At 36.6% G+C, this 15,989-nt stretch overlaps 1 non-coding gene across 1 annotated transcript; it reads left to right on the top strand.

Annotated features, from left to right (window-relative positions):
* Window positions 1–10,763: 10,763 nt before the first annotated feature.
* LOC145135270 (small nucleolar RNA R71) lies at window positions 10,764–10,870 on the top strand. Its single transcript, XR_013719731.1, has one exon. It is a non-coding gene; the product is annotated as a small nucleolar RNA R71 (small nucleolar RNA).
* The last annotated feature ends 5,119 nt before the right edge of the window (window positions 10,871–15,989 follow it).

Genomic DNA, 15,989 nt, shown 5'->3' with positions numbered 1-15,989 from the left:
TACACATTGATAATATGTAAACACACCAGTAACTTGGTGTTATAAAACATATTATTGTGTGTGATTTGATGAGTAAATAGAGCAAGCATATGAGTCGAAGTTTATCCGTTCCTTTTACCTTAAGAAGGATAAAAGCGATATATGTGGGCCCCTCGATAATTTAGTGATGACACCCTAAGCACTTGGCCAAGCCTAGATTGATTTGATTTGTTCAATTAGTCAGTCGTCATAAATCAAAAATCGGGAAACAACACATGAACAGAGAGAATGATTATAATCCATGTCTCAGTTCATACGATATCTAGAATGGAGGAATATATGATCCCTTATCTAATGGACGCGTCAGAGTTCGACAACGGCTTTTGAGAGCTATGATTGGTAATCGGATTTTAGAGTCGTACTTGCAATAATAGTTATTGGACTAATCCAACTGGGAGACTGTTGGATTAGGTGTCTAAGTTATAACTATAATTGGTATGTACTTGACCCGAGAGTAGCATGGTTCATTTCGGGTTGCCTTCACCAGAACAATTTGATAGGATGGATATTTGAGAAAGAGGTTATTTGTGATTTATTAATATATTATAAGTATAATATATTAATGGAGAAATCATATTATTTAATTAGTATTGATCAAGAATTAATTTGGAATTAATTTAGTGATCAAAAGAGACTAATTAAATTAACGAGGGCTGATTAGGTAAATCAGTATTACATATAGTTTGGCCTAATGATCCATGGTTATTAGAATGGACTAAGAGTTAGTCCAAAGGGCTTATCATATGGATTATTGGATTCTAGGCCCATGGAAGTGAATTAGGGTTTACAAGTTGAAATCCTAGGAATTCCACACTATAAATGAACCCCTAATGCACCTAAAATTGGTTGAATGATTCCTAGTTGAACCCTATCCGATTTTAGTGCTTCATGACCTCTCTCTCTCTCTCATTATCCTCCAATTGTTCATGGTGTTTGTGACTTGTTTGAGGCATCACACTTGGGTGCTAAGCTATTGAAAGGCCAAATTCCACATGCTACAACTAAGAGGTATTCGTCTAACTAGTTTTTATGATTCATGTATCAAATTTTGTATGTTGGTTAGGCTTCATGCTTTGGAAAATAATATTGCATGTATAACTAGATAAAACTTAGATCCAAAGAATTAGGGTTGTATGTGAACCATTGGAGTGTTATAATACATAAAACCCAACATTTAATACATTAAGACCTTCTAGAGAGTGTATGGAGCAAAACTAGCCATTAAGACCTCATTTTTATGGCTCAAAAACCTTCCTAAGGTCTGAAAGGACGGCTTAATGAGTCAAGAACATGACATGTCCAAGAACCACCATTTGGGACCAAAAAGTGACTTAAAAAGAGTAAGAATCTAGATCTACAAGATGAATTGGTAAAGTTGAAAGCTTTATACCTCCTAGAGGTTGCAATCAAGGTAGAAATCCTAGATCCAAAATGCTCTCAACTCCAAGCTCCTCTCACCACCTTCTTCTTTTTTGAAAACCACTTCAACACTCTCTTAAAGGCTCCATAATGTGCTCTTGCTCTTAGGGTTTGCTTGGGGGTTCGATGTCACAGAAGGAGGTTGTGTAAGAAGAAGATATGAGGCCTTAATGATGCTTAAATATGAGCCAAAACCCTAAAAATTAGGGTTGCATGATTTCCACGTATGCCCTGCATACAAGGTGTACGCCCAACATACTAAGGCGCGCCCTAGTACACCTAGCGTACACACGTACGCACAATATACTCCTCCAAGTCCAAATTTACCAAAATGCCACCATGGGCCCTTTTTGCACTCTTTCTTAAACTTAGGGACTAAAATGCAATATAATTCAATTATAGGGTCAATATTAGAAGTATCTTACCATTGGGATGTTACATAAAGTCAGAAACTTTATCATTGTAGACGTCCATTAGGTTCAAATCTGAGTGTTGGACGTTTAGTCTTAAGGTATTAAGAGCTTAAAATGAAGATTTACAAAAGCATGATTACACGGTGCGTAATCCTGGCTACACAAAATGTATCCTTGTTTATTCGTTAGTTCTATTAAGCCTTCTACGCAGGTCGTAGAGGCATTATGTATGCAGGGCGTAGCTCCAGAAGGCATGTTTGGCCAATTTGGGACATTAGGCCATGTTTGGAAGGGTCTAGCCTTGAAAGGTAAAAATGGTCTTTTACCCTAGAGAGATAAAGTATGTAACAGAACCTTGATTATCGATTATCTCCTTAATTGCTAATTAGGATTGTATTGGGTATGTAAAGTGTGAGGAGGTTCTCGTACCTTCCTCTCGGGTGTGGGATTTATCTGTTATTGATTAAGGCGAGGCTCTTTACTGTACTTGTGGGTTGAAGACATCAATTTTGGCCCACTAGATTATGTTATGTATGTTGGGCGGGGACCATTATGTATTTTGGGCGGGGCCTGTTAGCCAGGAAGGGCCCGATGAATGTCGGGTAGGGCGCGATGTATGTATGGTATGCGGTATTTTGGGGAACTCACTAAGCTTTGTGCTTACGGTTTATGTTTATGTTTCAGTTACTTCTGGATCCAAAGGGAAGAGCTCGACGTGATTGCATCGCATCCACCAGTGTTCCGCAGTTTATGATTTTTTTTGTACTCTAATAACTATTTGATACATTTCTATACTGGGCTTTTAGAATGAATGAATGGTTGACTTAAAAACATTTTTTTATTTAGTAATTTTTAGGATGTTACTAGTTGGTATCAGAGCCTTGGTTTAAGAGATTCGGGCACACTTTTGAGTGTATCTGAATTCAAACTGAGGAATTGGTAAATTTTCAAAAGATAATGATTTTCTAAAAGGGTTTTTATAAAAGAAAGGGGTGTGATGCATGCAATCAACGGAGCTCAAGTAAGTATTTCACAAAATACCCATATGTGTTTATTTGTTTTATTATGTGTATATATGTATATCATGCTAGTATAGGGCTAAGGATCTGCTCAAAATTGCATGGTAGAATGCTAGGAGAGATGACTTTGTATGTATGTTATATGAGCCTTTAGAATTGCATGCTAGTATGGGTTGAAGAGTTGGAAAGATAGGATTGCCAGATTAGGCGATGCTCTAGTTTAGATTCTTAGGCCTCGCAGGGTATTATCTAAGATTTATCCAAGATTTCTCCAAGATTGCAGTGCCTTTGACCCGTTTTACCAAAAAGAATGTGACTTTTCGGTTGGAGGCCTGATCAGCAGCTAGCTTTTGAGACTCTAAGGCAGAGATTGTGTGAGGCCCCTATTCTCCTGCTTCCTAAGGGTTTAGATGATTTCGTGGTTTATTGTGATGCCTTTTGATGCGTGCAAATAGCTACACCTAATTTTATATTTATAACCTAACTAACTTAACTAACTAAATTGCACCTAGGCAGTGTACCTAGTTAAATTATAGAATAGTTGGGTAAGTTGGGTGTCGATCACAGGGAACGGTTTTGACTGATTAACCTATCTACTATTAAATTAACCTAATTTTCTAGCAAGGATGAGGGTTTTATCTAGTTTTTGAAGTTTAGATGAACTTAATTTTCTTAACACAAAATTCGATCAATTACTAAAAATACTCCTATTTAGTTCGAATACACTTCTTCTTTCTGGTTAGCTAACAATTATGGATTATCAAAGTTTGGTTATCTAATTTTATATTGTATTAGTAATTTAAGTCTAAATTTACCAATATTTAACTTATTCATGTAAAACTATGCATGGTCACACACAATCAAACACATAACTAGTTATGATTATGAATAAGCTATGTAAGATTTATTAGGCAAACATAATTATGGTCATAACTTATGCTCTCTAACACAGCTAAATTTAATTACTTCAATTACTTACCTAAGATTTGGTCGATCCTAGCTCTAGCAATTTAATGTTCACTAAATCACTAGGTGTCAAGTTCATGTAATTAATTATCACTAAGCTACACAGATCATGAATTCAAGTAACTAAAGAATCAAATACTAGCATGCTAGGTATTAACAATCAAACACAAGCACAATACCAACTAATCAAATCCATAATAAATTAGGAAAACCATAAGTTGAAGTTTCATCTAGCTAAACAGGAGTTACTAATTTCAGCTACTCATACTCAAAATCAAACTAAAACAAATCAAAGTAATTGACATGATTTAAAGTACCAAACGATTGAACTGACTATGAACTCTCTTCTCCTTGGATGCTAATAGCCAATTCCAAAACTTTTCTTCTTCTCCAAATCGTCTCGAGGAACCCTCCAAGCAGCCAAAAGTCACTCCAAGTCGTAATGGACAAGGATATATATATACTTTCTGATATTTCCAAGTTCTCGTCGTGAGCCAATATGTCTCACGACATGAATAGTGGATTTTCGTGTTGGCTAAGGACTCTTCTTCGCGATGTCAATCTTCTAGAATACTCCTACTCACGTCGTGAACCTTCAATGCTCACGTTGTGAATATAGCAGATTTCGTGGGTTTCTTATTTTTTGTCTTTTCCAAGTCTCCAAAGTTCTATGTTTTGACAACTTTAGTCCCTTTCTTCTAAAATGCTTCAATTTGGCTGCAAAATATAATTTAAGCTTATAAGTACCATTATTCTATGCAAATAACCAAATTATTAATAAAAATGTAAATAAATATTGCTTAAAAATATGTATAAATATGGCAATATCAAAATACCCCACACTTGTACTTTGCTTGTCCTCAAGCAAATTTAACTATTTTTAATTCAAACCTTTATCACCAACATCACATAGAACGATCCAACTCAAACTCAGCCATTATGCCTAGACCTCAACGCGTGCATTTGTGTCTAAAGTTTTCCTATGGACCCCCCTTAATTCTAAATACTAACAATCCTGATAAACACTCGCCCACTTCTTTTGAACAATGCTCATTTTATGCATCCCTCCGAATCCATCCGTAGAAAACTTTCTAACCTCAAGGTATTTTTGTAAAGCTACCCAAGCATACATAAACTAGAGAATTACAACTTTAAGATACCAAAATATGGAGCTCTTGAATTCTTCACTTTCTTTGATATTTGATCTTCAATTTCTTTGAATTCACCACCTTTTTGTGTGATTTTGGTATCTCAACTGTTATTTCTTCAGAATTTTTGATCTTTGATCTTCAAACTTTATACTTTGATTGCTCCAAAAATTCTTCAACTTTTCTTGTAATTTCTCTCTTTTTTTTACATGTACTCACTTTTTTTTTCTTTTCACTCAAAACCTACATGCTTAAGCAGGGGCGCTTAACTTCAACCTTTATTGGTTAAGGTATTAATTTTCTTGGATACATTTCAAGTACAGGCTGCTAACCATGTTGCATCCCTCAAACTAAGCAAGGTTGTGTTTTTGTCCCATGATTTCACTAGAATAAAGGAGGCCACAAATGCACTATAACGTGGATTGGCTCAACTAAACATTTGATCTCTCATTGGATCACCCCATGTAACACTAGCAACTAAAGTTCAAACTATTACTAGATTAAATTATTATATTATTCTTTCAAACCTTTTAAAATTTATTACTAAATTTTTAAATTTTCTAAATTTTCTAGTAATTTACTTTTTACTTTTTCGACCCCCTACCCCACACTTGTTACATACAATGCCCTCATTGTATCCATAAAATTGATTAAAAGCAATAAAATGGAGAAAAAGGAACAGACTCCCCTGGGATAGTAGTGGCGAGATCGAACTCCAGTCGTGCAGATAAAATGTGCATCTCGAGTATGGACTTCTTCTAGATAGGAACTTGGATCTTGAACTCACGATGTAAAACACCAACAAAATATGGAATCGAAACTTCAATCTTCAATAAAGGTGGTGCAAATCTCTAAAGCATGAAGAATAATTGGGGAAAGCATACGCCACATTATATGGTGGAGAAAACAAGCCAAAATAATCTTCATAAGAACTCCAAATAGAATGGTGGTGATCCATGAAGTGAATGGGAATAGAAAGGCTTCACTATTATGAAAATAGAATACTCACGACGTGAGTAATAAGGATCACGTCATGAAAACGTGAAAATGTAGATTCTGAACCCTTTCTAACGGAACTCACGACGTAAGGAATAAAGTCCCACGATGTGAATACTGGGCGAACAAAAACCGAAATGTCCAGCTCTTCTTCTAAAAGTATGCACTCCAACCAATGCTTTAATGAATTAAGACTCTTCTAAATGCAGTATTTGATGACTCTCTAGTTGTATCCTCTCTCTTGACTCACCCACACTTATTTCCAATTATGGGTCTCGATTCCCGACACTAGACTCTAAACGACGCTTGGCTAGACGTATACACTCACATCTCCCGACTTCCTTTCCATGACTCCTTAAGCAAATATGAAATTTAACCAACCAAAAGAAATAGAAGAGTAACATAATAGATTAACAAGATTTTTACAAACTAAACAAGTTCAAAAACCACACAAACCAAATTAAACTAAAAACTAAATAATCAAAATAAAAACGATCAATCGTCTTCCTCATCGCCATAAGCTCCACTCGTCCCCGCTCCATTGCCCCCTTGTCTTTGATACTCACTCCATCTAGGGCAAATTGGGTAATGATACCCCAAATGAGGAGGTTGCTCAACATGCAAGTGTTGCACCAAATTTTCCACTGTACCACCAATCCAATTCACACTTAACGATAACTGATCAAAGTATCTCGACATATCTCCCCCAAAGTTGGGTCCTCCCATAGGTGCATTCTGGTGCACCGTTTGTTCTCTCTCGCCTCTTCGTCTCATATTTCTCCTTCCTCTTTGCCTCAGTTGTGGTTGTTGCTCGGTTTGCCCATGTTGTTGCTCATTATCCTCATCCTCAGAATTCATAATCCCCCAATGTGTTCCATAATTCCTTACTACCCTCATTGTCTCCAAATATCCCATAGTAAAATCGTTCCCCTCCATACAAGTCAAAGAGCGGGTGATGTCGGGAATGATCAAACCATAAGACCAGGCCAAACGAGTGATAAAGTGGCCTCCACAAATAGGGCTCCCGGGGCGGGAACTCGCAGCATAATCCACCAAGTAGTGGGCCAGAAAATAAGGAATGTTGCAACACACTCCTGGCTGTAAGATGCACCATAAAAAGAACAAGTTTTGCTTGGTAAGCTTGTCCCCATGTCGCCTATGGTTGATAGAAAAGGTGATGAACCGATGTATAAGGTGGTGAATGGGGGATTTGATGTTGCTTTCCGGCGATACCCTGGAATTGAAAACTCCGGATGCAATGTTACTCTAGAACTCGAGCCCCGATGCCCCATTCTCATATCCTCGGGCAGCCTTCCTCAAAAACATCACAAATTCTGGAGTCATGGCTTCTTGGGTCTCATATAACCCCATTCTTCAAGAAAACTCAACCAAGTTGCATTCACGATATTCTCCCCCGAGACGAAAAACCAAGGCTTGCTGGAAAGTAGTATCTAGGACATTCTCATGGAATGTCACGGTCGAAAAGAATTCCACACAAAGCTTCTTGTACACCCTTTCTTGAATGCCAAACAAATTGTGCCACCCCTTGCATGTAAAAGAAAATCCATTTCCCACAAATAACTTTGTAAGAAACTGGGACGACTGATCAAAATCCCAGCCTCCCTCAATCTTGCCCAATTAATTGTGGGTGCAACAACAATATCCCGATTGTACAACCATCCTAGGCGGTTGTTGCATCGTGTCAAAATATCTCGGGCACCAGTTGTCGGGAAGACGTAAAACGGGTGCAAACTAGCCACCCCTACTGGATGCTCTCCTCTTGGGGCCATTTCTGCAAAAATAAACAACAAACAAAGAAAAAAAGAACATCCCAACAGAATAGAATGAAACAAAAAAAACTGGTCTGATGGTGCCAGGATTCACGTTGTGATTCCCTTGGGAATCACGTCGTGAGTTCGTAAGTAAAGTCGCATCGGTTATGGTAGAACTCGAATCGGGCCAAAATGATAGTTAGGGGTTATTCCTAAGACAAAACTAAGCACAGTCATCCAAAATGCAGGGGCTATAACATGAATCTTAGAGCACATATAAACAATTTACTAATTACCAAACCCTAGCCCTAAATGCAACTATTAAAACAAAATTAGCCATGAGACTTAAGAAACCATTACCTTAAATTGCAAATTACGTAAGCAAAAAGAGAGTAGGAGTTGAAGTCGGTCGAAATCTGGAAGAGAGGGGGACCAGAAAACAGGTTCACTTCATGGAGAATAAACAAAGTGTTTAGGTCAAATGGAATATGTTTCTTTATTTTTGGTCCCGTGACCTTTTCAAAATTCACGTCGTGAATTGTAAGGATTCACGTCGTGAGTTCTCGTGGGCTGAGAATTTGGGCCATTCCATTAATGAACAATTGGGTTGGGGCATGTATTGGGCTAACAAATAGAAGTCTGTAAGTCTTTCTGGACTCACGTCGTGAATCCTAAAGGATTCACGTCGTGAATACTGTCTAAAACTTAAAAACTTTAAATTATAATTAACTAAATCTACTTATTTATTACCACGTAATGACCCCACACTTAGTGTTCTATTATGCATAAAATGATTTAGATATTATGATCAATTTTCCTAAAAACTAAAAAGAAAAAGAAAATAAAATCCAAACCAAACTCCGGTTGCCTCCCGAGAAGCGCTTCTTTTTGATGGAGTCGTGAGCTGGACTCCGTGCCTCCCTACGTTGAGCTGTTAGAGGAGTCCACCACCACCTGAATTTTCTGCTCTTTCCAATGCCGCTTGTAAGCTTGAACACGTTGAATGTATGCCTTTTTTGAGTTCTCTTTCTTAGCTTTCACCTCATCTACATCGAGCTTGCGTTTGATCCCTTTAGTCCCCAATTTTTCTTCACTCTTCATCTCCATATGAATCTTCTTTTCCTTCACCACTGGACTTGTTTCCTTTGATGTAACCTCATCTTCATCACTTGAAAATTCATCGTATTCCTCATTCACCAAAGATGTTGGTGTTTTATACGAAAACACCTCGCAAAACAAGTGGAATAGATGCTCTTGGCTTAGTGCGTTTGACTTGATGAATTGTCTTGATTTCCTCCTCCATAAGCTTCTCTAATTCTTCAAGATCATTTTCTTCATCAATATTGAACACCTCACCTTTAACATCATCTCCTTGAAATCCATCTTGTATTAAAAAAGCTTCCTCATCATCACCAACCATCAAAGTAAGCTTGGATTCACGAACATCGACTAAAGCTCTAGCAGTATTTAGTAAGGGGTGACCAAGAATGATTGGGACATTTACATCCACCTTCATATCCATAAACACAAAGTCAACTGGGAAAACAAATTTCCCAATTTTAACAAGGATGTATTCTACATTCCCCCTAGGATGAGTTACTGAACGATTGGCCATGTGGATGGTCATCTTCGTAGCCTTCATTTTCTAAATATTCAGCTTTTGATAGAATGAATATGGCATCAAATTTATGCTATCCCCAGAATCAGCTAAAGCATAAGTCTTCAAATTGTTACCAAACTCACATGGAAGAGTGAGGCGTCCAAGATCTCCCATCTTCTTAGGTATTTCTCCCAATACAACTCTCGAGCTCTGCTCACTAAGAATAACCTTGGAATTCTTCTTCAACTGCTGACGAGTGTCTATAAGATCTTGAAGGAACTTTGCATACTCTGGAATTTTGGATAATGAGTCAATAAAAGGAGTATTAATAGGAATACCCTTCACTTGCTTGATAAACTCTAGATGTTCCCTTTCCGGTGGACTGAGATTAACTCGAGACAGGAATGGTAAAGGCGGTTGATAAGCCGGAACAGTTACAGAAATTTTCTGTTCAGATTGAGCCCACGACGTGAGCATGACTGGCTCACGTCGTGAGTCTGGTGCTTCAACATCATCTTTGCTTTCAAGCTTCGACTTCTTTGGCTTTGGTCCCAGATGGCTTTTTCTCCACCTCTAGTGTTTCTAAGAACTCAGAGATAGCCTCTTATTCAGTATCAATTATCATTACATGGGAATGAGTCTTCTTTTTGGGAAATTGGGGGGATAATCTCTCATTTACCAAAGTAGTAAGTTGACCAAGTTTAGCTTCAAGGTTGTGGATGGAGGCTTGCTGATTCCTTAATGATTTTTGTTGGTCAATCATCATTGCGTGATGATTTTTCATCATAGTTTGACGCTCCTTTATCACTGTATCGGTATCATCATGTCTTTTCTCTGAATATTCCATGAAATGAACTAACATGGTCTCCAAATAAGCTTTCTTCTCAGCTAGTGGTTGCTCTTTTTGGTAGAAACCTCGGCCAGTCCGTCTGTATTTGTCCTCATTATGCTTCTTGTACTCATCGTATGGCAGCCACTCCTTCTTTGGTTTTCTCCAATCTTCATCATACTTGTCCCCACTCGAGTAGCATACTTGAGCCTTCTTGTTCCCATACTCATCCAAATGGCAATCTCTAGTCAAGTGTGGACCATTGCATTTCTCACAACCAACTCTAATCACATGAACTGATTGGTCCATTTGGGTCAACCTCATGTCCATATTATTGAGCATTGCCATCATAGCAGCCATATCTTCAGATGGTGCACCTCTACTGCCTTTTATTCCATCATGTCTTGGGTTGTGGTACTCACGAGAATGCTTCGCGAACTCTTCAATTAGCACCTTGATCTGGTTAGGATTCTTCTTCGTGAGAGGTCCTTACGAATCAAGGAGTTGCCTAGTCATAACATTGACCCTATCATAGAAAATAGACATCTCTTGTTGAATATTAAGGTCATGTTGAGGACAATTCCTTAACAATCCTTTATAACGCTCCCATGCCTCGTATAGTGACTCCCCCGGTTGTTGCTCAAAGTTGGCTATTGCCTTCTTGAGTTTAGCTATCTTGGATGGTGGGCAAAATTGGTCTAGAAACTGCTCACGCATTTGAGCCCAAGTAGTGATTGTACCAGGTGGAAGTGCTTTCAACCAGTCTTTTGCAGCTCCTTTGAAAGTAACTGGTAGCATCCTTAGCAAGACAATATCTCTATTCACATTTGGGACATTGAAATAGTCTGCAATGTCATTGACCTCATCTAGATGTTTGAAAGCATCCTCATGATCCTTTCCATAAAACGGAATATCCTTTAGTGCAGTAAGGATGTGTCCCTTTAACTCGAATGTGGCAGTGGCAAGAATCGCGGGTTGCACTAATCCCGGACCAACATCTTCTCGAATACGCTTCTTGTAAGCTCCCATTGACATTTCTTCAATGTTCGCCATCTCGTTTCTTGGCTCGTCTTCGGGTTCGCTCGTATATAGTCCAAATTCTTTCTCGGACTCGTATTTAGATTCGTTTGGGTTAGCTATTGGATCCAAACTTTCTATCTTGTTCTTGTCCTTTGAAGATGAACTCGGTTATCCCGTTTTCTTCCCCGACTTCTTTGAGAACACTGACTTTAATTCTTGTAAGGGTGTCTTCTTTGGTGTTTGATCTTCTTTCACGTTCCTATCCTTCTTTTTGTGAAGGGCCGACTCTGGATCTTCAAGTGGTGGCACCAAAGGTGTGTTAGAGCCTCTGGTCATGAACTCCTGCAAAATAAATAAAATAAAAACGTAAAACTGAACAAAAACTAAATAAAAACTTCCTACAGACTGGCTACCACGACGTGGTTAAGGTTACCACCTCGTGTTGTCGCAGAAAAACTAACAGAAAACAAAAACAAAAAAGAAACGAGAAAAAAATATTGAATTCACGTCGTGAGCTAAAGGCTCACATCGTGAATCTAGTACTGAAAATAAATTCTAAGCTGAAAAAGTTACTTTTTGCAGGTTTAACCCTACAAAAAGGATCGGTCAACCTAAAGCAAATAAATCAATGATCAAATAAGTTGTTCCCTGGCAACGACGCCAAAAACTTGATGCGTGCAAATAGCTACACCTAATTTTATATTTATAACGTAACTAACTTAACTAAATAAATTGCACCTAGGCAGTGTACCTAGTCAAATTATAGAATAGTTGGGTAAGTTGGGTGTCGATCACAGGGAATGGATTTGACTGATTAACCTATCTACTATTAAATTAACCTAATTTTCTAGCAAGGATGGGGGTTTTATCTAGTTTTTCAAGTTTAGATGAACTTAATTTTCTTAACACAAAATTCGATCAATTACTAAAAATACTCCTATTTAGTTCGAATCCACTTCTTCTTTCTGGTTAGCTAACAATTATGGATTATCAAAGTTTGGTTATCTAATTTTATATTGTATTAGTAATTTAAGTCTAAATTTACCAATATTTAACTTATTCATGTAAAACTATGCATGGTCACACACAATCAAACACAGAACTAGTTATGATTATGAATAAGCTATGTAAGATTTATTAGGAAAACATAATTATGGTCATAACTTATGCTCTCTAACACAGCTAAATTTAATTACTTCAATTACTTACCTAAGATTTGGTCGATCCTAGCTCTAGCAATTTAATGTTCACTAAATCACTAGGTGTCAAGTTCATGTAATTTAATTATCACTAAGCTACACAGAACATGAATTCAAGTAACTAAAGAATCAAATATTAGCATGCTAGGTATTAACAATCAAACACAAGCACAATACCAACTAATCAAATCCATAATAAATTAGCTAAACCATAAGTTGAAGTTTCATCTAGCTAAACAGGATTTACTAATTTCAGCTACTTATACTCAAAATCAAACTAAAGCAAATCAAAGTAATTGACATGATTTAAAGTACCAAACGATTGAACTGCTTATGAACTCTCTTCTCCTTGGGTGCTAATAGCCAATTCCAAAACTTTTCTTCTTCTCCAAATCGTCTCGAGGAACCCTCCAAGCAGCCAAAAGTCTCTCCAAGTCGTAATGGACAAGGATATATATACTTTCTGTTTTTTGCAAGTTCTCGTCGTGAGCCAATATGTCTCACGACGTGAATAATGGATTTCCGTGTTGGCCAAGGACTCTTCTCCGCGATGTCAATCTTCTAGAATACTCTTACTCACGCCGTGAACCTTCAATGCTCACGTCGTGAATATAGCAGATTTTGTGGGTTTCTTCTTTTTTTCTTTTCCAAGTCTCCAAAGTTCTATGTTTTGACAACTTTAGTCCCTTTCTTCAAAAATGCTTCAATTTGGCTGCAAAATATATTTAAGCTTATAAGTACCATTATTCTATGCAAATAACCAAATTATTAATAAAAATGTAAATAAATATTGCCTAAAAATATGTATAAATATGGAAATAACCATTATTCTATGCAAATAACCCAAGATAAGGTCTTTACTTTTGCTATAACAGCAACTCGAATGGTCTTAGTCTAATGACCTTTGTATTTATAACACACAAGACACATAACGAACCAACCTCTTGTATTAGAATTAGATCGAATAAATCAAGCTGATGGAATAAAGAAAACAAAAGAGTTTGAACAACACGTGGATGCTTTGGAATAGAAAGAATAGCACCACGTATCTCTATTTCGTGCTTTCGGACATATACATCTTTTAGCTTTTGGCACCTCCTCCTTTTTAGTTGGAGTACTCTTTGATTGTTGAACGAAAACTTGACTCCCTGCCACTTGAATAGTAAGAGTAGGGCGGAAACATTTCTTGTGGCCAGTAACACCACATAACCAGTCACATCTCTGGCTAATGATTGCTCAATCCTTTAATAAAGATCGTTATATTTCTATCGACTACCTCGACCATTTACTTCTTCAGTATTCCTACTGAAGTTTCGTCACTATACAAGACATGGTTCTCAGAACCAATCAACTCCTTTCGCGGATTTATACTAATCGGACTCGATTCTTTATGACATTAAGATTTGAACGATACTTATTTCCTTAGTCATTACCGAAACGAAGGTAACGACACACATGAATAAAATGGAATCATTTACTAGCTTCTTGGTAACCTTGTGACTTTTCCTGATCCAAGTGTGAGTCCTGTGCTTCCAGTAGTATAGGCCTCTACTACTATTCACACCTACTCATACTCGTCCCAAGTATTGTCTCGCAGTTCCCAAGTCACCATTCAAAAGTTTTCACAAAGAAAATTTTCACACTTAAGTGCGTTCAAACAAGTACATACAACAATTTCTCCTAGACTCAACTAGGGTTTTCACGTTTCTATCAAACATATATTGGATTACCTATACTCGCCTTCTAGGATTCTTCTCATGCATAAACTCGATCTAATATATCCTAATACTTTTCCATAGGTCGATAGAAATTTTACTTCCATTTCTTCATATAAATTCTTTCTCGGGTAGTGTCTACTCTGCAAGACATACTACACCCAAAATTTCCTCTAGCAGTGTAAAGACAAATAGTTTCCAACTACTTACATCATCTTCTAATTCATGTAAACCATCATGCATATTTGTTGGTTTCGTTATCATTTCATGACATCGTCATTCCTGTATCTGAGTAAGTCTTCTTCTCATGGTTGTATCTTTTAATTCTACTTCATAGGAATCTATCCTAAGAAGTCTGCATTATAGCTGCATCTCAGCAAGCTCTACTAGCTTCAAGTTAATTCTCTGTTATTTCTAACTACAACATTTCTTCTCATACAATAATATGAGTGTATATCTTCTTCAACTAAATACTCTATCTTACTCTAACAAGTAAGTCACTCAGCCTTTTCACAACCAAATAACCTATTTCACTATCCCAATCTTGTATGTTAAAGTCGGCTTAACACACAATGGAACTTCCATAAGGATGTGATAGCAATCAATCATCACTCGGTATTATTAAATACTAAGTCTGAGCATCTTGTATAGGGTTACTACTCGAACTACATACTTCATCACAAAGTCTTGGCCTAATAAGTCTAAAAACTTCATTAGCCTTTCCTTTGATCTTCATTTAATTCTTCTAAATCTTGTACTATATTAATTTCAATACTGTTAAAGTATTTATCACCACCCTCGGTTCTTCCGACTCTATAAACAATCACTGCTTTAATCTGGACAGCGGTGGAACAACTTTATCGGTTATGCCAAAACATTTATCTTATCCAAATGTATTTCAAACGCACATCTTTATTCCAAAGATGTTATTATATTATCTTACATATTTTAAATGCATAATACCACTCTGTTGGTATTAATACACTATTTACGATTACACTTCATATTTATTATTTCACGATATCCTTCGATCGTTTATCAATAAACTTATCAATATCAATTATCATAAGTATCTTTATTACTTTGAAAAATTTCATGTAAATTCTATTACGAAAATTCTTAGAATTCTGAACATAAAATTTTCTAAACCAAGGTCGGCAACAGACCTTAAACTTTCTCAAATAATAGCAATATAGGTATGAAACCTAAAGCATGCTATATTTACTTATCATTTAGCACATATTAGAATATAAGGCATATCTCCTCTTAATATTCTAGTGCTTACCCCATTAGGTATTCAACCTAAAATATATCAGATACATATTGTATCATCTTCACTTAACAATTCATGTTTAAATCTAGAAATTCTCAAAATTCCTAGTTCATATATACTAATTCTCTAAAAAGAATTTTTTTTTTGAAGTAACTTAATATCTTAGAATACTAGGGTTTATCACTACCCAATACCCCACTTAAGTATTTCCTATGGTTTGTATCCATATATTTACAATGATTCAGTTCATATATTGAACTTCCAATAGTTTAAGTCTAAATACCAATCCATGGAATTTAGTTCACTTAAACCACTGCTCTGATACCATGATTGAAAGAACCCCTTTCTATACTTTCATATTTCTGAAAGACCCAAACTTTCATACTTGACAATATAGTTACTCCAAAACATGCTACATGCATATTCATAAAACAATATTTTTACATTGATAAAGTCATTACAAAAGATTGGATACAAACCGACTATGTTTTGAGATTTTACATGACTACCCAGGATATTGTAAATCTATACAAACCTAAACCAAAATACAAAAATAATATTACAACTATTCTAAGTCTTCC

Source organism: Lactuca virosa, chromosome 8 (assembly GCF_052849685.1).
Source record: "Lactuca virosa cultivar CGN04683 chromosome 8, Lactuca_virosa_CGN04683_v6, whole genome shotgun sequence".
In the NCBI taxonomy this organism is placed as follows: Eukaryota; Viridiplantae; Streptophyta; class Magnoliopsida; order Asterales; family Asteraceae; genus Lactuca; species Lactuca virosa.
This window is presented reverse-complemented; position numbering and strand designations above follow the sequence as displayed.